Source organism: Octopus bimaculoides, chromosome 9 (genome assembly GCF_046866305.1).
Source record: "Octopus bimaculoides isolate indiv1 chromosome 9, ASM4686630v1, whole genome shotgun sequence".
NCBI classification, from domain to species: Eukaryota; Metazoa; Mollusca; class Cephalopoda; order Octopoda; family Octopodidae; genus Octopus; species Octopus bimaculoides.
In genome coordinates, this window is record NC_142936.1 from 28814452 (window position 1) to 28837041 (window position 22590).

Genomic DNA, 22590 nt, shown 5'->3' on the forward strand with positions numbered 1-22590 from the left:
GTCAACAAAGTAGAATATATCATTTTATTGTAACGAAGAAGTCTAACGTTTCCAACGGGGCATTTCGTTGGAGAGACAGAGAGTAAGAGAGAAAGAGAGACAGACAGACAGACAGAGATAGATAGACAGACAGATAGACAGACAGACAAAAATGCTTACTGATAAATTACTTAAATAAATAAATTACTTGACTAAATTATAAGTGGTGGAGAACAAGGTAGAGAAAAGCAGCGAGCGAAAACAATTGTTAGTAGGTGGAAACGCAAATATGTAGAAATAAATGTTAGTAGGGAAAACGTATTTTGGGGGAAGGAAATAGATGTTGAAAACGGGAAACAGATATAAGGAGAAGGAAACAGATATTGGTAGGACGAAGGAGATGCGTTAGTAAGAAGAAGCAAATGACGGTCGGAGGAAACATAAGTTAGTTAGATTGGAAAGATGTTGGAAAAGCAAGCGGATGTCATAAGTTAAAACATGTTAGTAGGAGAGCACAAATGACAGAAGAGCCAACATATTTTAGTTAATGGAAGGTATGGCTTAGAAGGAAAATAAATGTTGGTGGAGAAAGATATATTACTATTGGAAATTATATATTAGAAACGAGGAACAAATTACTAGAAGGAAACAGATATTTATGGAGGAAAGCATTCTAAGAATCACAAGTGACTTCTAGGAGATCTGATAATTTCAACACCTTAATCATTTCCAGTTGGGACAAAACAGCAAAACGCTGCTGCAGGTTTGAAATCCATGCTAGAGGGGAAAAAAGGCAAATAAATGCATATTCTATAAAATTACAGTATAAATTCTTAAATAAATTTGAAATTATCTCTGTCTCTACAGGATTTGTCACAATTGCCAAATGGTAATTAAAAACAGTTCCATATGAGAATAGGAGATAATTGCAAGAATCAAGAATTCTGTAAAGTTGATATACCATTAAGGAATAGGACAAAGTCCTTGTCTGGAGATAAGAGAACATTTGTGTGAGTACACTGGTTTTTATCTCAATAGGTGTCATCAGACGTTGATTTGGTTGAATAGTATCTGATCCTTTCAATGGTATTGCCTTCACACCCACATATTGTGTTAAATTGTAAGATTGAAACCGATATCAGTGTATTTAGCATTTAAATGTGTGTAACTCTTGACGTTTTTGAAGCTACAAACAGAAATAGAAATGAAATGTAATCTACATTAAACCACTACATAGCAAATAGAAAAGTCAATGTAGACAAAAGAAAAAATTATAAGTATTATATTTTCAAAATATGTTTTTATATTTTCTTATTGTTTTGTATTTCACTGTTTCTTTATGTTTGTTAGTTTGTGTTTGATTTTCCCGGTTGTTGTTTGTTTTTGATTGTCTTTTTGTCCTTTAATTTTATTTTATTGCATTAGAATATATTTCTGAAAAGATAAATTACATAAAGAAAATGTTCATAATATTGAAAGCAAAATTTAAAGAAACAAAGGAAACCATTATCGTTAGATGCCTTTAAATATTTTAAACGAAATCGTTGGAATATATAAAGCAGCATATAGGCCGAATGAGTCTCTCTATACAAACCAGGAGTGTTTATGCAAAAATAAACAGACCTATATATTTATCTAATATCAGCGAAGCGATACATGCAATGAAATAGAAACCTACAGTAAAAATCGATACGAAACACATTGAATACGCTTATGTAAATGTATTGGTATATGACTGCATATACGTATATATATGTATACATGTGTGTATGTCTGTGTGCATGTATATGTGTGTGACTATGTATAAATGTAGCCAAAGTCACTAAGGGATCTGACATGTTATAACATTTTAAATTCCTACGTAAATTTTAGGACACCTATTTAAATACTTCTATTAAACTTCATAAATGCGTAACTTATTTGTTCACACACACATGCACACACACACACACACACACACACACACACACATACCGAGCTATGTGTGCGTATATAAACGCCACTCTTCCAATGAAAACCTTACATGTCACTATGGTACGGAGCAAAGCAGGACTTACTGTGCACCTAAGAAAACACGCAGTAAATGATCCATAAGCACTCGAGCAAACTGAGGCCTAAACTTGATCCAATTGCCAACAGGTTTGCAAGAGACACTTGCGTGTCCATAGAACATATACCGCATTCTTTTAGTGAAACCTCATTTGGTCGTTCGCGACGAGAGAAGCCATCACACACACACACACACATATATACATATATTTACATATATATATATATATACATATATATATGTATATATACATATATATATGTATATATATATATATATATATATATATACATATATATACACACATATATGTGTATATATATGTACATATATATACATATACATATACATATGTATGAGTGTGTGTGTGTGTGTGTGTGTTTATGTGTGTGTGTGTGTGTGTGTGTGTGTGTGTGCGTGTGCGCGTGTGTGTAACAGCACTGAAAGCACTGAGAGTGGCCCTGAACAACAGCTGCAGGGGTTAATGACGACGTCTCCTCTTTTCATGCATTCTCCTGCGTTTGATTTCAAAGCGATCTACTCCAGCATCGCACACAGACCTCAATGCCTTCCGAATAACAGCCAGAGACTCCAACCGCAGGGATACTGCATAAAATGAGAGCCCGCTTGAGATGATCATAAAAACGAAGTTTTGGACATCTGTGAGGCCTACTTCCAATCTCGATCTCGCTGAAGAGGACCATATTTTGGAGTCGGTTACTCGGCATTCGAATCACATGGCAAATCCAGAGAAGACAACGATCTCTATGCTGTAGATTGCAGCCATCAGGAGGATTTCGGTATGAGACACCTTGTCCTTCCACGTGAGACCGAGGATACTTTGGAGTGATCTGATATGGAACGCTTCTAGTTGTCTAATCTGACGCTGATAAAGTATCGAGCACTCAGACCCATACAGATGGTTGGATACACAGACAGCTCATTGAACGGAGAATTTTGTGCTTTCTCTAAAATTCTTGCTCTGAAAGACTCGTTCGCTGAGTCTTCTGAAAGAAGCAGAGGCCAAGGTGATCCGACGGAATGTCTCCTCGTCAAGGAATCCAGTGTTAGAGACCGTGCTTCTAAGATAGCAGAATGGTCTGCCTGCAGTAAAAGAGCATCATCAATGAGAGCAGGTTGTGGGGAAAATGAGGACTGGAAGGCTGATTGGAGACCTTCAGTTTTTCGATGATTTACAGGCAGAGGTATGAGATGGTGTCGCTGAATCGTCACCATACTGAATCTTATACACCATGGTTGAGGATGTTTTGATGTGGTTTTCAGGTAGTGAATGTTAAAGATGCTGCCATCATAGCGGTACCTGATACGAATTTCTTCTTCTTCAGTGAACTGTCTCCTGGAAAGAATCTTTACTGCCACCAGGTAAATGCTAAACAGCTCAGGGGCAAGAGTGTATCACTGTTTTCTCTCCACCGGGACAACAAAGAGTTACGAGTCTTTACCGTTGAATATCACTTTCACTTGCATACCATCACGAAACGTCTGGACGATCAAAAGAAATGTTGGTGGACAGTCAAACTTCTGAAGCAAGGCGCTACATCGTAGGACGGTTTGGCCGTGTCAAACGCCTTTGTTAGATCGATGAAGGCGTAACATGTCTCTCTGCTGTTCACGACAGCTCTCAAGAAGACGGGCCGACAATATCATGTCAGAAGTCCTTCTTTCTGGTCGAAATCCATTCAGGTATAACCAGGTTGACAACATGAAATAGAAGACGTGGGAAGAGAATAAGTGAGAGGATCTTGCCGGCGTTATCCAGAAGAGAGATTCCCCTGTAGTTGCCGCACTCTGCACGGTCTCCCTTTCTCTCGTAGATTGGAGTGTTACAACCTGTCAGGTACAGTCTTCCACTGCCAACAGAAAAGAAACAAAGAATAAAGATGGGATGTAAGGTGAGGCCTACCATTCTTGTAAATCTCACGTGGGATTCCATCGTCGCTGAGAAACTTCTTGTTTTTGAGACCGAGGATGGCCTGTTGGACCGCATCAAATATTGGGGTGAGGTTGTCAAACTCTGTCTGGATAGGAAGATCTGGAATCTCTCAAGTGCCGTGGGGTCATCGGGGTTGACCCGATTCAGAAGATATTGAAAATGTTCGGCCCACTTATGAAGTATCGCAATTTTCTCTTTCAGTAAGGTGCCATTTGATGATCTCACCGAAGCAGTCACCTTTCTGCAAGGGCCGAAGATTTTCTTAATCGAGTCATAGAATTCATGTTTTGTTCTTGTCTGCAAAACATTGAATGTCTTCCGCCTTTCGAAGCCACCAACTGTTTTGAGAATTCCTAACACGTGCGGTGGCACGAGCATCCTTCCATTTTGGCGCATGGCGGCAGAATCCGGGATGGCTAGAACAGCATTATGGAGTATGTTCTTGTCAACAGAATAAGCTGTATGATTTCAACTGATTCATCAAACCAGTCGGGGCTGCGACGTGTAGTTGCCCAAGGATTGTTTTGGCAGTGTCTTGTAGAATACTGAGGGATGAGTCCTAGAGGTTGTTGATTTCATCTTGGAAAAGGTAAGCAGCCGGAAGATCTGGGACACGGGGGCGCTGAACTTGAATTCTGCACTCAAGTTGAATTCTGCACTCGGGACTAGAGAGGGCAGCAATGTCAATATGAAGAAAGGGTTGCGATTTTCGGATTGGAGGCCTCAGTGTCAGACGAAGAAGAGATCTGATCATTCGATGGTCAGTCCAACATTTGGTACCCGTCATAGTATTTTGTAATCAAGATATCTTTATGATCCTTTTGTAGAACGATCACATAGTCAAGAGGGTACCAGTATTTGGATCAAGGATGCATCTAGGATATTTTGCAGATTGTTGAGAGCTGGAAAACTGGGTTTTTTTTCGTGTGATGCCAAACGTTTTGTCTTTTCGTTCTTACTTTAATCCATATCTACCCGCTCAAGGAGAAACCACTTCTGGCCACCTCTGATTATCATCCTCAACATCACATTTCCAGTCGCAGGTCAAGCCGCAGTTTTAGTGGAAACCAAACTGAAGACTTATAGTACATGCCTATTATTTTCGGTCAGCTGATAAAAACTTCTTATATATTCTTAGACAGACAGACAGACAGACAGACAGACAGACAGATAGATAGATAGATAGATAGATAGATAGATAGATAGATAGATAGATAGATAGATAGATAGATAGATAGACAGATAGATAGAATAAAACGTATACATATAAGCTGCATTGTGTTCGTTACTACTTACGTAAGAAACTTCAGCTAGCTATGAAACGATTATAGTCTACATACTACTCCTGACTTTATAGATACATATACATATATATTACACACGCATATACACTCACACATACATACATACATACATACATACATACATACATACATACACAAGCAAATTAACAAAAGTGTATGGTAACTATTCACAACAAGCTCTTGAGGAGAGGTTAATTACTCTAAAACACGAACTCAGGGCTCCGAGCAAAAATCCTCGCTACCGTTAATTTTTGAACGAGTCTGTATTAATCACAAGTTTGCTTCTAACCCACAGACAGTACATAGAGAGATGAGGAAGGAAAATATTACTGCTAAGAAAACCCCGTCTCAAGATGACCTTGAATCGTTCTGGTTGAAAATCTGGAACGGAAAGAGGAATCTCAACCTTAATGCATCGTAGCTAAATGCAGTTAAGAGAGAATATTGCACCAGCATCAAGAGTAAAACATATGCAATTGACCTGGAAATTCTCACCATAACTGTAGACAAACTGCATAATGGGAAGGCACCTGGAAGGGACCTAGTAGTTGGATACTGGTATAGGAGGCTGACATTTTACAGGAAACCACTAATATGTATATTCAAAAGTATTATTGGCCTGCTATAGCACAGATGAATGTCGTTGTTGCCAAGAATGAAACCACCGAATTGCTTAAAAACTACATGTCCATTGCTTGCCTAAACATTATGTACAAAATGTACACAAGCTGCCTCAACCAATACCTCCAGGATCATTGTGAGTCCAACAACATAGTGAGTGATGAGCAGTCCGGTGGAAAGAATAAAGTGAAGGTATGTGCCGAACAACTTCTGATAAACAAAGTTGTACTGAGCTTTAAAAGGCGTCATAGGAGCATTAAAACCATATTTCTTGTTTATAGGAAGGCATTTGACTCTATTCCACGCTCATGGCCACTGAAATGACTACATTTGGCAAAAGTGGCTGCTACCTTAACTGCTGCCATTGAGAAACTCACAAAGACCTGGACCACAATGCTCACACTTGGTACTGAGAGTGGAACAACCGTCTCCAATGCCATGAATATTTCAAAGGGAATATTCCAGGGAAATAGTCTCTCTCTGTGCTTCAGTTCGTTTTGACGTTAAACCCATTATAATCCCTGCTACAAAAAACAAACCGTACATTCTAGAGTTTGCAACTGCAAGAGATATTAATGTAACTCATAATTTCTTTGTGGCTGACCTCAAGATTTATGCTAAAATTTCTAATACCGAAAAACAACTAGAATTAATGACATTTTCAGCTGACATAGGAAAGGAATTTGACCAGAAGAATGTTATTTAATTGTTGAACGAGGAAAATCAGTCCCCCAGACATAAAACCTGTCCATCAATGGTCTCACTATCTTTCCTGTCTCACAAAGTACGCTACATGTACCTAGGCATTTATGAAAATATATCATACGAAGGTACTGTGAATAGAAAAATATGGCAGTCTGAGCTCTTCTCTTACAACAAGGCAATATCCCACAATGCACTTTCAGTACCAGTGTTGGTTCCAACATTTGGGATATTTGACTGGTCTGTAAAAGAAATTCACTCTATAAACATTGAAACCTGCAAGATTCTGACATCAAGTGGAAATCTCCACAAAAATAGTGATATCGACAGGCTCTACCTAAGAAAAGATAAAGCCGGTAGGGGCTTGAGATCAGCGCAGACAGCCTTTGAATGACGCATAGTCTCTCTCAGACAGCACTTGCTAAACAACAGCAGCAAAAATAAATACATCAACATAGTACTGGAAAGTGAAGAAAACAATATCCTACGTGTCGGAAGTGAGCTCCTCAGGAAGTACTCCTTTCCCAAACAACGCCAAATCATCTGGGCTAGCATACCTCAAAGAAGACGTGGAGGTGAAGCGCCCAGCATACCAAAAAGACCATACATGGGTATATTTCTCGTAGATTTGAAGAAGATAGTAACATTGGCATGAAACAACGCCTCTCTTAGACTCATGACCGCTACATCACATCACACTTCGAAATCTACGCAACTGGAATCCAAGAACAGAAGATTACTACTTAATACCTAATCAACAAAAGAGACAGTGAAGCCCTTGGAGTTCCAACCGTAAATGTAGATTATGTTATATTTCTTTGGAAGACATCATACATGGGATTAGCAGCTGCCTGAAAATGTCAAGGTACTACGTCCCTATGCAACATGACGTTGTCGCAGAAAATAATATACAATGCCATTCGGAAAAAAAGATAGTCCTGGAACCCTCTGTTACTGAATACGTACATAAATACCAGCACAATGAATACTGGTAGAGCACTCCCATAAAAACATTTGTCAAGTGTAAGCCTAACAGGCTGGATACGAGATCTGATCAATGAGTATCCGGATTGTTGCCATAGTTACGAAGCTAAAGCCCGCAGAGCAAAGCTGCTTGGCAAAAGTTGACTGTAGTGCACGCGCACTAAACTTTGAAGTTCTAACTCACTTCCATTGTTTACAGCAATGCTTGGAAGAAAGAGGTGTAGCGTGTGACCGTTGCATTGACCCTAACAGAGAAAGCTGTCATGGCAATACCTGCTCAGAGGGCTGCACAAAGTTGCAGAAAGTGTATGGAGAGGAGCGTATGAGTCGCACACAAATGTATGAGTGGTTCAGACGTTTTCAAGATGGCAGAAAAAATGTTGATATTGACGAACGTTCTGAGAGACCTGCAACCAGCAGAACTGAGAAAAACATCGCAGATGTGTGTGCAGCTGTGAGATGAAATCGTCGAATCACCATCCGTGAGTTATCAGAAGGTGTGCAGATTAATTACGGTTAAGTTCAGACCATTATCACTGAAGATATAAAATGCGTGTCTGCCAAGTTTGTGCCAAAACTGCTTTCAGCTAACTAAGAAGATACTCGGGTTTCAGTGCCACAAGATCTTGATTTTGTCGAGTACGATGAAAACTTTTTGTAAACTTTGTGTAGGCGTCTGAGCAGGTATCGCCAAGCTTTTGGTAAAATTTGATGCAGATTCTCTGCTCAAATTTCTCTGTCATGATCAATGCGATGATCACACGCTACACCCCTTCCTTTCAAGCACTGCTATAAACAGCGGAAATGAGCTACAACGTTAAAACTTAATGCACATACACAGCAGGTTTCAAGATCAATCTGTGCCAAGCAGCTTTACTCTGCATACTTTTGCTTCATTATTATGGCAACAGTTCGGATACTTATTGATCAGACCACGTATTGTTGTTTGAAACAGACAAGAAAATTATGTAGCATCATAGAGGTCAGCTGTCTTGCTGATGTGAATATCTCTTTGAAAATCAAAGAGAAGGAAGATAACTATGTACAACTGCTTCGAAACCTCCAGCTTCTATATCCAATTTACAAATTTACGTTTATACCAATAATAATTGGAGCAGTTGGTTTTGTAAGTAAATTCCTAACTGTCAGTTTGGATAAGCTTGGATTTTCAGAAACAGAAATCAACCAATTTGCACATTACAAATACAATCTGTAAGCGGAACAATAAAACTATGGAAGACTTTTCTCAGGTTTAAAATGTGACATTCCCAATATGGAGCTTTGTATCTTTGTTAGAAAACAGTCCCTTCTTCAAGGGAAAAATTTAAATGGTAGATACAGAAGAGATATACATATAGTATATATATATATATAGTATAGATTGTATATATATATATATATATATATATATATATATATATATATATATATATATATATATATATATATATATATATATATACACGAGGGGGTACCCAAAGCAAAACGCAATTTCGCAATATTATTTTATTCACTTAGTTTTACATGATTGCACTTTTATCGCCTTGAAAGTATTCCCTATTTGAAGCAACGCCTCGGCACAGAAGTGTTTTCCACTGTTCGAAGCAGTCCTGGAACTCTTGCGAAGTGATGTTGGTTAACGCTTCCGTCGTTCTTTCTTTCTCCCTTTCCACATCTGCAAAACGTTTTCCTTGGGAACCCAAAAAGTTGCAGGAAGGAAGATCGGGTGAATAGGGAGGGTGGGTAAGTGGGGTCATGTCTCACACTCAAGGTGGTGTGCACAGATGCATTGTCGTGATGAAATCACCACTTGCCACTTTGCCACTGGTCGGGGGGTTTTTGTCTCACCGCATCTCGCAAACGTTTCAGAACTGCCAAGCAAAATGTCTGGTTAACAGTTTGACCAGGAGGAACAAATTTTGCGTGGACAATACCTCTCGAATCGATAAGACAAATCAACATCGTCTTGACATTGGACTTCACATGACGCACATTTGTGGGGGTGTAGGGACATAGAATGCTTCCATTGTCTCGATTGCTGCTTTGTTTCCGGGTCGTAGCCGTAGCATCAGCTTTCGTCACCAGATTTGGATCAACTTCCAACTGTTCTTTCAGTTCACGACATGCATTTAGTCGGGACTACTTTTCATCATCCGTGAGCAAGTGAGGCACAAATTTTTCTGCAACTCCTTTCATTTGCAATTACTCGCCAAAATTCGTTGGCAGGCACTCCAGTCATATCAATATGTTGCTCAATTGTTCGGCGATGGTCCTCCAAAATCAGTTCATGGATTTTTGTGATGTTTTCATTCGTTCGGAAGGTCGACGGTGGCCCTGAACGAGGTTGGTCTTCAAGCAACAAGTAATCATTTCTAAACTTGTGTTTTGCTCATGGTAGCATCCTCATAAGCGGTTGAATGCATGACAACTGTTTCGACTGCCGTTTCACCCCACCCCCCACCTCATCCCAGTAGAAAACAGAATTTCACGGAAGCACGCTGTTCTTTCCTTTCAGACACCGCATAACAATTATTCAGTTCCACATCAACCAATCTCTTCTTGTAGCTCTTAATCAATGACTCACATGTTTCTTTAGGAATTTTTTTCCCATTCTTCTTGACAAATTTTCTTCAAATCTGGAATGCACGTTGGGGCTCTTGAATGAATTTTAATTTTCAAATAATTCCACAAATTTTCAATGGGGTTCAAGTCAGGTGACTGGCTTGGCCATTCTAATAATTTTATATTGTAATTGACAATCCATTTTTTGGTAGACTTCACCGTGTGCTTAAGGTCGTTATCCTGTTGTAAAACCCACCCTTCACAAAGCTCTTCTACAGAGTCCCATAAATTTTGGTACATCTCTGCATCCATTCTACCATTTATCACATGTAAATTGCCAGTGCCATTTACAGAGAAACTCTCCCACACCATGATGTTGCCACCTCCAAACTTTACAGTAGGAATTGTGTTTTTCGGCGAATAGGCGGTACCATCTTCCCTCCAAACATGGCTACGCGAATTTCGTCCAAACAATTCAATTTTCGACTCGTCTGTCCATAGAACATTTTCCCAGAATGTATCAGATTTATCTTTATGTTCATAAACAAATTTTAAACGGGCATCTCTTTGCCTTTTAGTGAACAGTAGAGTTTTTCTAGGAGAGCGTGACTTCAGTTCATTCCTATGAAGTTCATTGCTGATTGTTCATAGTGTAACGCTAGTCCCTGGAGCTAACAAATCTTGCAATTCCTTTCTGGTGATCATTGCGCCTTTTTTCGATTCTTCGCTTCATTTTTCTTAAAGATCTAGAGGAAATCTTGCGTGGTGCACCGGATCTTATTCTGTTTTCAACAGTTAACAGTTCCTGATTTTTTATATCTTTGAATAAATGAAGATATGGTAGAAAATGGAATACAAAGGGTCTCTGATATTTTCCTGTAACTTTTACCTGCTTTCCACTGTTCAATAATTAAGTTTTTCACTGAATTTGTGAGTTCTTTACTTTTCGCCATTATTATGACACTACATTATGTTGTCTCAGTGCTGAATGAAGAAGCTAGCGTTTTGACACTTAAAAATGACCACTGATAAGATTATTGGAACAAACGAGAAAGTTCTAGTTAAAAAAATTATTATTTTAACAGTATTTAGTGGCATAGAAACTCATAAATTTATTCTGTACGAATACTTTTTTCACCCCTAAACATTTATAATTGTATATAAATTTATTAGTTACTATAATTTATTAGTTTCTTTTGCATATTCTTAGTTTATGCATGTGTATGCAAATATAGTATTGGTATATCCCATTTATGTTCACTAGAAATTAAACAAATAAAGAATTTTGACATGTACGAATATTTATTTCCCCCACTGTATATATGCATATATATATATATATATATATATATATATATATATATATATATGTATACATATATATATTGTATATGTGTGTGTTTATGCGTGCACGTGTGTGTGTGCGTGTGTGTGTTTACATCTGTGTGACTGCATGCGTGTGTGTGTGCGCGCGCGTGTGTGTGTAAGAGATAAATAACCTAAAAATCTGTTGATAAAACATTTGAAATTTTAAATAGGGTAAAGAAATAACTTATATATATTGGTTCCACTTCAAGAAAAGGTAAGTGAAAGAAATCATTATATTTAGCGTGAAGTATTCAATAATGACTAGAAGGGAAGATTAGAGGTACGTTTAAATAAATTATACACCAATAAATTCTATGTATAGAAATTAAAATACGTAAGTGTTTTATGTATGTAAATTAACGGAAATATTTCAAACAATTTGGATGTGTATGTGCGCCTTGTGTGTGCGTGTGTGCGTGTGTGGTTGTTTGTGTTTCTGCGTGTGTCTGTATGTGTCTTACTATAAATTATTCAGTAATAAAATTTTATATATGTAAATATAAAGGCTAACTTATTTTTATCTATTTAAATTTACGGAACACACACACGCACACACAGATTTACATATGCATACATATATATACGTACCTGTATATATGTATGCATGTATATCTATATATATATATATATATATACATACAGGAGTGGCTGTGTGGTAAGTAGCTTGCTTACCAAACACATGTTCCCGGATTCAGTCTCACTGTGTGGCATCTTCGGCAAGTGTTTTTCTACAATAGCCTTGTGAGTGGTACACGGAAAGTGAAAGAAACTCGTCATATATATATGTATGTATATATATGTGTATATATATATATATCATTCAATTTTATTTGAAATTTATAATCACATTGAAAATAAACTTTTATATAAATATCAATTCATACTTGCACAAACGCATGTTGTTGGCACTCCGTCGAGGGTTCCAGTTGATCCGATCAATGGAACAGCCTGCTCGTGAAATTAACGTGCAAGTGGCTGAGTACTCCACAGACACGTGTACCCTTAACGTAGTTCTCGGAGATATTCAGCGTGACACAGTGTGACAAGGCTGACCCTTTGAATTACAGGCACAACAGAAAGAGGAAGTATGAGTGAGAGAAAGTTGTGGTGGAAGAGTAGAGCAGGGTTCGCCACCATCCCCTGCCGGAGCCTCGTGGAGCTTTAGGTGTTTTCGCTCAATAAACACTCACAACGCCCGGTCTGGGAATCGAAACCGCGATCCTATGACCGCGAGTCCGCTGCACTAACCACTGGGCCATTGCGCCTCCACACAAATGCATGTGTATATGTATTTATATACATAGATATATAACTCCATGTTTCTATTTTCCTTTGCGCCAGCTTACTACGCCCGTCCGATAGTCGAAAGACCCTTTTAGTTTTAATTTTGTTGTAATTGTACAATTATTTTCTTTTTGTTTCATAGCCGAAAGGTGTTTGTGCATTGTATATGTATAATTCTATTTCATAACGTTGCGTTCATCTGATAGCCGAAAGATCCTTTCTGTTATTTATTTATTTATTTATTTGTATTCGTATATGTACAATTTTTGTTTTTGCTTCTATTGTATAGCCGAAAAGCGTTCTGTCATACGTGTATAATTCTAGCTTCCCCATTTTTGTTTCCGTTCCTGTTCTCGTTCTTGTACACATTCGTTTGCCTCTCCCAGAGGCATAATGCTTTTAGCTTAAGTCCCTGGCCCCACCGGATTCGAGTAGTATCGGAGATAAGGAGGCGAAACTACAAGGACATTCCGGACTCCGACTGATAAGTTAATCGGCTACGAATAATTCGTGCATTTTGTTTTTGTCCTGTTTGCCGTTTATCGTGCTATCATCCATTTTTCCGCATGTTGTTTTGTTGGCTTCCGTTTGTTGCGTTCTTTTTGTTCTACCTTTGATTTATTTATATATATATATATATATATATATATATATATATATATATATATATATATATATATATATGCATTTCTCTCGCACACATATTCACGCATACACTTCTGTATACATATATATGCATTAATATACATGCATAAAGCTGTCTCGTTTTATAATAAAGGACATCACTGTGAGAATATAAAATTATATAAAATGAATAGTTAAAATGTTTTCGTTGGTTCAGTCACTCAGTAAAGTTTGCTATGGATCATTACGTGTCAGTATATGTGAATGAATGTGAGCGTGTATCCATATATGTGTGTGTGTGTCCATATATGTGTGTGTATGCATATACATTTGTAATATATAATACACACGTTTGTATGTATGTATGTATGTATGTATGTTTGTATGTATATGTGCAGATTTGTATGTTTTGCTTTATGTATGTATTCTCATGCGTATAATTGCATATCTAGACATGCTCATATATATTTAAATGATAAACCTCTGAAAGTTTAACAGATTTTTTACAGTCCAGTGAGGGACTGGATCTGTAGTCTTCGAATTAGCTTTCTCCTTTCTGGTTTTGAGAAACCTAATTTCTCAAGATTGGTATTTAGGCAGTGTGTTACATATCCCAGGGCCCCAATAATTACAGGTATAAACCTGAACAACTGGATAGAGTAATTGCAGATGTGTATGTATGAATGTATGTATGTATGCATGTATTATGTATGTATGTATAAAATAGTATGATTAGTAGTAGATACATATAAATTTTCTAGATTACGTATAGGAAAGAACATAACTAAGTTTATTTATAGTTTTTGAATTTGAAACCTGCTTGTGAATTACGGTTCAGATATGTTCGAACTGTGAAGTTGCTGGTAGTCGTTAACTTTGTCAGAAGTAGTAGAGATAAGGTAATGATAGGGAACGTGTGTATTTGAATAAGCTATGATAAGAAATAACGGTAGATTGAAGAAGTTGATTAAAATTAATGTGTAATCTTGAGTTTCGAGTTAAGAATCAATATATACATATATATGTCTGTGTATGTACGTATGTATTTGTATGCTATGTGTGTATATATATATATATATATATATATACATATATATATATATATATATTTATACATATATTATATACACACATAGCAGGGCAGCATGCTTCTCCTCCATGGGGGTATTGAGTTTCACATTTACCTCAAACCAGTCTTGTGTCATCTTCCTCCTCCTTCCAAAGGCTCTAGTGCAGTGCTATAGATGATGTCCCCGAGAGAGTCCCATCTCGGCTGAACATTGCAAGTAGGGCGTCTTCCAGTGTTTTGGGGAATGCATCTGTCTTAGTTTGCTGTTGGGTTGCCGTAGCATTGAGTGACCACCAGCATTATCCATAACAAGCAACACCTGCAAACATTTTGGAGGTATTCCTTGGTTTGAGGGGTGAAGCATTGGTGGAACTAATTCATAGTTAGAATTTTGGTAATCCGGGCCTTGGGTTTGTGCATCCAGAGAACAGGCAGCTGGTTTTTATTCTTATTGTTGAAGGCCCTTGGTTTCGCGGACTTGTAGATAATTCCTGGTTTCATCATGAAGCCAACAGCATTGCTACATGTAATAAGCATCACTCTGTCCTTCTGTGCCTTAAATCCTGGGGCTCAGTCTCATCCATATTGAAAACCTGTTCCGGCTTGTATCCCTTGTCCTCGATGATCTGCCTGAAGGTCTCGAGGTACTTCTCGACGGCTTCTTTGTCGGCTGATGCTGTCTCTCCATGCAGGTAAACACACTTTATTTTACACCATTTCTGAAAACGGTCAAACCGTCCCTTGCTGGCTCGAAAATCTTCGGGCTCCGCTGCTGTCAATGGATAATGTTACCGCTCAAGGGGATGTTTTTCTTCTTGCAGTCACTGATCAACAACGCCAGGGTAGATTCCACCCTGACGAAGTGCTTATTTCTTATTATCGTTATCTTTTTGGCATATTCACAGAAACTTACTGTTTCGGTAATCCTGATCGCCACCTCTTTCTTCTTTAATATAGCGTATGGTGCTTTCGTTGAGAACATAATAGCGACCTACTGCAGCATAACTTTTACCTCCCTAGAACATATCCAGTAGTTGTGCCTTCTCATGGAACGTCATAACCTTTTTCTGATGCTTAGGTTCACTGTCAGAAGCCTTAGAAGGTGTAGGGTGTTTAGGCGGCATCTTAGGGCTTTAATAACACACTGCAAAAAACACAGCACTCAACAAAATACTGGATATAGCTACTGGACGCAGTTTTGCCAAAAAACAAACGTACAAAAAAACTTCATTGCGTCTAATATGCGTATATTACCAATGGGAGATTGAGCAGAGATTAAAAATAATCATAGTGTTGAAAAATTTAGTTTGTATTACCACTAGATACAGTAATCTATACTATATTAATAAGGAGAGGGGGTAGAAAAGAGAGAGGGGTGGTGGGAAAGAGAGAGGGGTGGTGGGAAAGAGAGAGGGGGAGTGGGAGAGAGATAGGGACCAGCAAGTAGCCTAATTTTAATGAGGCTATATTGACTCACGACCTTAAAAATTATTTTGTTGAAATAAACAATGTGAATAATCAAATGTGGCGATAATTTTTTAAAAAGCGCTGGTATATTTGATCTGTCATCGCTAGCCCAAGTAATATTGGTGCGATTGCCTTACTCTGTTACTCTCCTCCCACTTTCACGTGATCCGTGACGGCCTAAAACGGTGTCATTCTTTTTCGTGTTGCCTTCGACTGGTCTGGTCACGATTTTCTGATCTCCTCGCTTTACCCTCCCGTGTTTATAGTCCTTTAGGACAGTTTTCATTCCTCCTCCGCATTATCCATTTTTGTCTTGTCTTGCAGTCCTAAGGCTTTTTTAGCTGTATACATATTATTATCATTTTAATTGTTGTTTTCGTGTGGCCCTAGGCCTTTATTCTGTTTATTGTTTTGTCCCTCGTCCGTTTACTAGCGGTCTAATCTCCTCTTCTCCCACTCTTCTCTCCTTTTACTCTTTCTTTTACTCTCTTCCTTTCTTTTATTCTTTTACCTCCCTTCTCCCTCTCTTTTTTCTCTCTTATCCTATTTTCAAATGTTTTTCCTCCCCCTTCACAGTTCTCTGTCTGTTACTCTTTCTCCCTCCCTCTTCCTCCTTTGCTCACATTGCTCCCACGTGACCATCGGCCATTTTTCTTTCCTCTCCTAACTTATGTTTCGTTCTTTCTTTTTGTTGCAGCTGGACAAGGAAGACGTAGTCTTGTCTGTCTCCTGTCCAAGCTTGTTTCTTCGCGTTCCCCACCACAGCCTCGTTCAGGTTTAGCATCCCTCCCTGTTTGTTTTCACTGTCCTGCTTTTGTCCTTAATTTTGACCCTCCGCAAAATCCCAAATTTTATTTAATTTGCTTTGCGGGAGCAAGTGTTTTATCGAAGGCGCATCTTGAGAATTGCTTGAAATACAGCGCTGAAAACCGGTGAAGGGTCGTTCTTTGTGTTGTTTGTCATGTTTTCCATTTCTTTTCCATACCTATACGTATGTATATATATATATATATATATATATATATATATATATATATATATATATATATATATATATTATTTATATTATTATATGATTGAACGCTACGCATTCTTTTCCTAGTGTATATATATATATATATATATATACTTTCACTACAATGAGAGGTTGTTGTTGTTGAGAGACAAATACAGCGAGAGAGGGAGAGAGTGTGTGTGTATTTGTGAAACATAGATAGATGTCGCTATACTAATTAAGCAAGCTTTGATTGACAGCAGGAATTTTAAAAATCAATGCGGCTATTCTAATCAGAGAGACCTTCAGTTGCGAAGGGGCGTCCAATAAACCGGCAAATACAGTATATTATTATTAATGATTTAGCCTTAAAAAGTGTGAAAATGTATATATTGCCTCGAAAATAACCATAAAAAATCGCAATTATTAGTTCCGTGAATAACCGGGACCGCGAATGTCGAACCACGAATAAGCGGGGGTACACTGTATATCTGAATGAGCACGTGTAGTCTGTTTGGTATCAATAGCTTAATTTAAGCTACAATTTAATGTGTGTGAATAATTTATTAAAACATAGCTTTAATCATTACTCCTGACCAATTTTGGATTCTTCACCCTTAGTGCAATTAACCCCATCCCTTTATTCTTTTGTCTGTCCTTTCCAATCATTTTCTTTCATTTTTACAATGCTGCAAACAAGTTATTCCTGTTATCTTGTTTCAAATTTCAATTAAATAAATACATACACTTTGTTAATACAGAGATCAGTATATGCGTGTGTTTGTAAGTGTGTGTATGCAATAAAAAAATTTTAAATTATCAAGAAGACCACTATTCAAGGAGATACACAATATATTTAAAACGAAAAGGATGTAGTTTTTATTTTCATTTTAGACTTTACAATGATCCAACTGTTTTATATAAACAAACATATCTTTAGAGGTTAGAAGGATTTCACAGAAATTTTACACAATATTTACATAAATCAGATTAAAAACAATCATCTGACAAAGACAACAAAGACATAACTTTGAGAAATTAAACTTAGCACTTTGGACCCAACAATACATCAGATAATACAACGATATTTGGAAAATTGAATATCGATTTTTATAGATCGTGAAAGAAAATTAAATAAAGAATTCATATATGTATGTATGTATCTTCCTGCCTCAAGCGATGTCACAAATGGTGTTTTTATATGTTTATTTATCATTGCAAGTCGTCTGTGTATTTCTGTGTATGTGTGTGTGTGCGCGTGCGCGTGATGAATATATTGTGTGTTGTAGCAGGTGAAGCAAGGTTGCAGACCAAAGAAATATCAGAGTTTCGAAATCGACTCTTATTCTCCATGGCCAAAACAGTTGTAAACAGTAACATATCAATGTTACAGTGCTGCACAAATACATAATAGTATGTTCTGGTACATTTAAGCCTTGATATTGATCGCAGACGTAGTCGTACCCCAACTTTATCTTTCTGTTCTGCTAGTTCCATCAGGAGACAACCACAGATCATTTACGATATCACCTGACTTACTGAAATTATCAACCAAATTTTCTTCCTATCACTCTCTAGTGTCCTAATATGAGAAACAAACGTCGTCCACATATAGAACAACTTTGACAAACTCATCAGCTCGAGTTGATCAGACTCGATAGTAAAAATTAACAACACCAACAAGGTAGCGAATTTCAGAATCATTAGGTTGTAGGATCAAATATTTTATGTTGCCTGTTTCAGCTCTCTACGCCCGACGTTCAAATCGAGCCAAGGTCGACTTTGTGTTTCACCATGTCTAGATCAATAATATAAAATGCTAGTCCAGCGTGATGGATTAGCGGAATTGATGAAGCATCGGAAAAAGTAAGAGGTTTAATCTGTCGCCTGGTTTGACGCACTTACCCGGTCACTGGGTGCCTTAAATGGAGTTCACTTTGTTGCAAGCATCCGAGTTAGCTCTGTGGTCCAGTGTTAACTTCCTCTCTTTTTCACGCGAGACTCGGAAGCACTAAAAAATAATCAAGGTTGCTGCTCTCCCTTGTGTAATTAACTAATAAAAAGCATTGATAACATCATTTCTTAATTAGAAATATATTTCTGTCATCCAATGGAGTCTGATCAATGTTGTTGCTTTCAAAATGTCTCTCAACAGCACAAACACAGAAATCACTACACATATCACGAAACTATCATCCCACTAGCTCCTGCATATGAACAACACCCAACAAGAACTCTCAATGGTGCTATAGATGCAAGGTATCACCATCAACATAGGAAAAACTACAGCATAAAGACTAGCCTTTCTCCAGAGTTATGAAATAGTTAATCTCTCAATAACTGCTAACTACTACTCAGTTGGAATCTGAGCATGTCTATTAGGGGTGGGACATAGAAATAGAAATTAGTTCTATTAAGGGTGTAGCATAGACGATAGTTCTTTTAAGGGTGTGACATGGAAAATAGTTCTTTTAATGCATCACTGAAAAACTACAAAACTCATGCTTGAGTCAAATAGGATGCCTCTACGTGGTTACTTGACCACTTAAAAATAGAAGCAAAATCTCCCACAAAAGTGAAAGGTTGCATTGGCTAAAGTAATTATATATATATTGAAAAAAAAAAGAGAGAGAAGAAATACAAGATATACCTCTTGATATACCAACGAAATTTCCCTCAAATCCAACTCTACAAGAGAAAGATAATGTAATTGTACTGTTCCAACACTGTAAATAAGACAGGATGATCATGACTGATCAACAGGTCCAGTCGAGGCTATAAAAAAAAGCAGCAACATATTCATGCACCAAACAAGGTGTATTTACATGGTTGCTCGATATGCTAGAAATAGCAGCCAATTTCCCTCAGTTCACACCTTTTCTTCTTCCTTCCATAACAGTATAAACCTGGATTTGCTTCTCCTTCAGTAAAGCACAGATTTAAGTTTGCTTCTCTCCGTTGGGGCACCAGGCAATGGATGTCTTCTCTTCTTCTTCACAAGAATAGATACTTATTGTTGATTCTTTAATGGGCTTGGTTGTTTTTACAGCATAGATTTGATAGCCTAGCTCTCAACCATTGAAGATTATCATTTAATCCACGAGTTGAACTTGTTGCAGGATATCAGAGCGTGTCTATCTGTCGGGGTGCGGGTCAGGTATACAAAAGTTTCGGGAGCATATCTTCTCCAGTTGCTTCTTTCAAGGTTACAAAACCAATTAGCACAGAGGCAGGAAGATAAGATCCACATGTCTGAGAGAAGATATATATTAAAATTAGACATTTGCACTTTTAATGCACGCCCCACCACACTTTGCTAACTAATTCACACTGTATGCTCTTGAAAGAAGGATATACATATTGGGAAAACATACTTGTAAATATGAATTAAAAAACAGGTAAGATGGTAATAGACTGAATGTCTTGTCGTTCTGCTTGCATTTTTGCTACTGAACTGGAAGATATTTTATAATAATTTAATGCCCAGTCAACGGGAATGTAGTTCTACTAAGTTTATATAAATTGCTTTCTGCAGCATTTGCATGCATGTACGTATCTGTGTATGTGTGTGTAATACGTGTATATATGTGTGTGTGTGAAGAGATGAGTCCAACGACGTATATTGTCTGTATAAAAATATAAATGAGTGTTTATCTTGTTTAATTTTGACTTTGTATTTCTATTTCAGAAACAACATCCTTCGGTAAAAATAAGAATATGTTGCAACCGACTGAAAGACAGAAAGCAATATATATAATGCAAGTGGAATGTGTAACCAAAAACCCCAAAACTGCTCTAAGTATTTTAACTTCGAACTCATCAATACGCAGGTTTGAAGGAAAGTGGATCACTTACACTCAGATATGTATGTATGTATGTATGTATGTATGTATGTATGTATGTATGTACACACACACACACAGATACATACATATGTGTGTGTGTGTGTGTGTGTGTGTGTGTGTGTGTGTGTGTGTGTGTGTGTGTGTGTGTGTGTGTGTGTGTGTAATTTGGTACGAAAATCTGTACAAACAAGAAAAAGGAACAAGAAAAAAACTAAATACGAAATACAGAGTTACATTTTATTTATTGAATACTAAAAACTTCCCTAATAGATTCTCCGAGCTTCACATTTTCAAAAGAAATGTAAAACAGATAGGGAAGATTTCAGTTTATGGCATATACATACATATACACATACATACATACGCACACATATATAGACATACATGCATACATATATACTTACATACATACATACATACATACATACATACATACATACATACATACATACATGCATACATACATACATGCATGTGTATGTGTGCGTGTATGCGCGCTCGTGTGTGTGTATGTATGAGAGTGTGTGTGTTTTGGGAAGCCTTTACATGCAGGATATTACGTATAAAGACTTACAGAGAAACGCCTGCAGAAGAACATCAGTCTGGATATAAATTTTAAAATATATTCGGAAAAAGTACAAGGACCAAACAAATAAATAATAATTAAAAATGGTGTGAGGTTAATCAGTTTAACCATCATTCTAAATTTGCTTAGCAAATACTTCCTATCTTTCCTCGGAGGAATTCATTAGCTGTTTATTATATCTTTTTTATGTTTATTAATGTTTTCATTATTTTCAAAAAGTTTCTGTTGAAATAAGTTTTTAGTTATTATGTTTTTCCTTTGAACAAACTTTTTTTCCGCTTTGTATTACTTCTGTTATTATTGTTATGAGAATAGCTATTGTTGTCGTTGTTGTTACTGTTGTTGTTGCTGCTGTTGTTGTTGCTCTTCCTGATGGGGGCGAGTTCCTAATATTTGTTTACTTTATCACACAAAACTAACACTCCTGTCTGTTGCAATAGCAAGAAATATTAAATGAATGAATAAATATATTGATATCGGAAACGATATGTAAGTAATATTGTCATCAAATGTTGTTCAATTTATAAATTAGAGGTGAGTATCCTAGGAAAGGGTTACTGGAATGGAACAAATGGTGATTCTAGGAAATGCGTTGTTTTTGTTTTTCATTATTATTGTCATTCTGTCAACTCAAGCCTTGCATATGTAGCAGACTTCATATCTACGGTACCATGCAATTTGTTCTCCTCCACTATCTAATACTTTCCTGATGATTCTGGCCGTTCCAAGTAGGCAAACTTTTTTGCAGCAACTCTACTGGGTACTCTATTCCCATTTCCTTTATATTCCTCTCAATACCTTCTGATACTTTCCCTAAGACCCCATCAATAATTAGCAATATCTTCACTATTTTCATTTTCCACAGTCAAGCTATCATGTATTTAAGTGGATTGTATACGTCTATTTGTACCTATAGTAGAAAGGATTATTATTATTATCATTATCATCATTATTAATATTATTATTAGTGTAACGAGACGGCTTTTCAAATCTTTACAGATACGAGCTGACAGGATAAGTGGGTGAATTTAATGGGAGATAGAATTTATATAACATATTGAGCAAACTCATTAAAAGTGAGAAAGGTTGGAAAATTATGTTAATTCCAAACGGGGAAAGAATGATATTTTTAATGCTCCCAGAAAGCAATGTTAATAATGAATTTTTTCATTTAAAAAAATGGGGAAGGTTAAAATG

At 37.1% G+C, this 22590-nt stretch overlaps 1 protein-coding gene across 8 annotated transcripts in view; it reads left to right on the plus strand.

The window, feature by feature from the left end:
- LOC106877599 (putative G protein-coupled receptor CG31760) overlaps positions 1–21898 on the plus strand; it is a 1070704-nt gene extending 1048806 nt beyond the window's left edge. For 7 of the 8 annotated variants that reach the window (XM_089357298.1, XM_089357297.1, XM_052970508.2 and 4 more), the window contains one exon: positions 20651–21898. The gene's annotated coding sequence lies outside the window, so the exon portion shown is untranslated. Of the gene's footprint in view, positions 1–846; positions 990–20650 lie in introns of all 8 variants that reach the window. The other variant, XR_016243082.1, reaches the window with a different exon arrangement.
- The last annotated feature ends 692 nt before the right edge of the window (positions 21899–22590 follow it).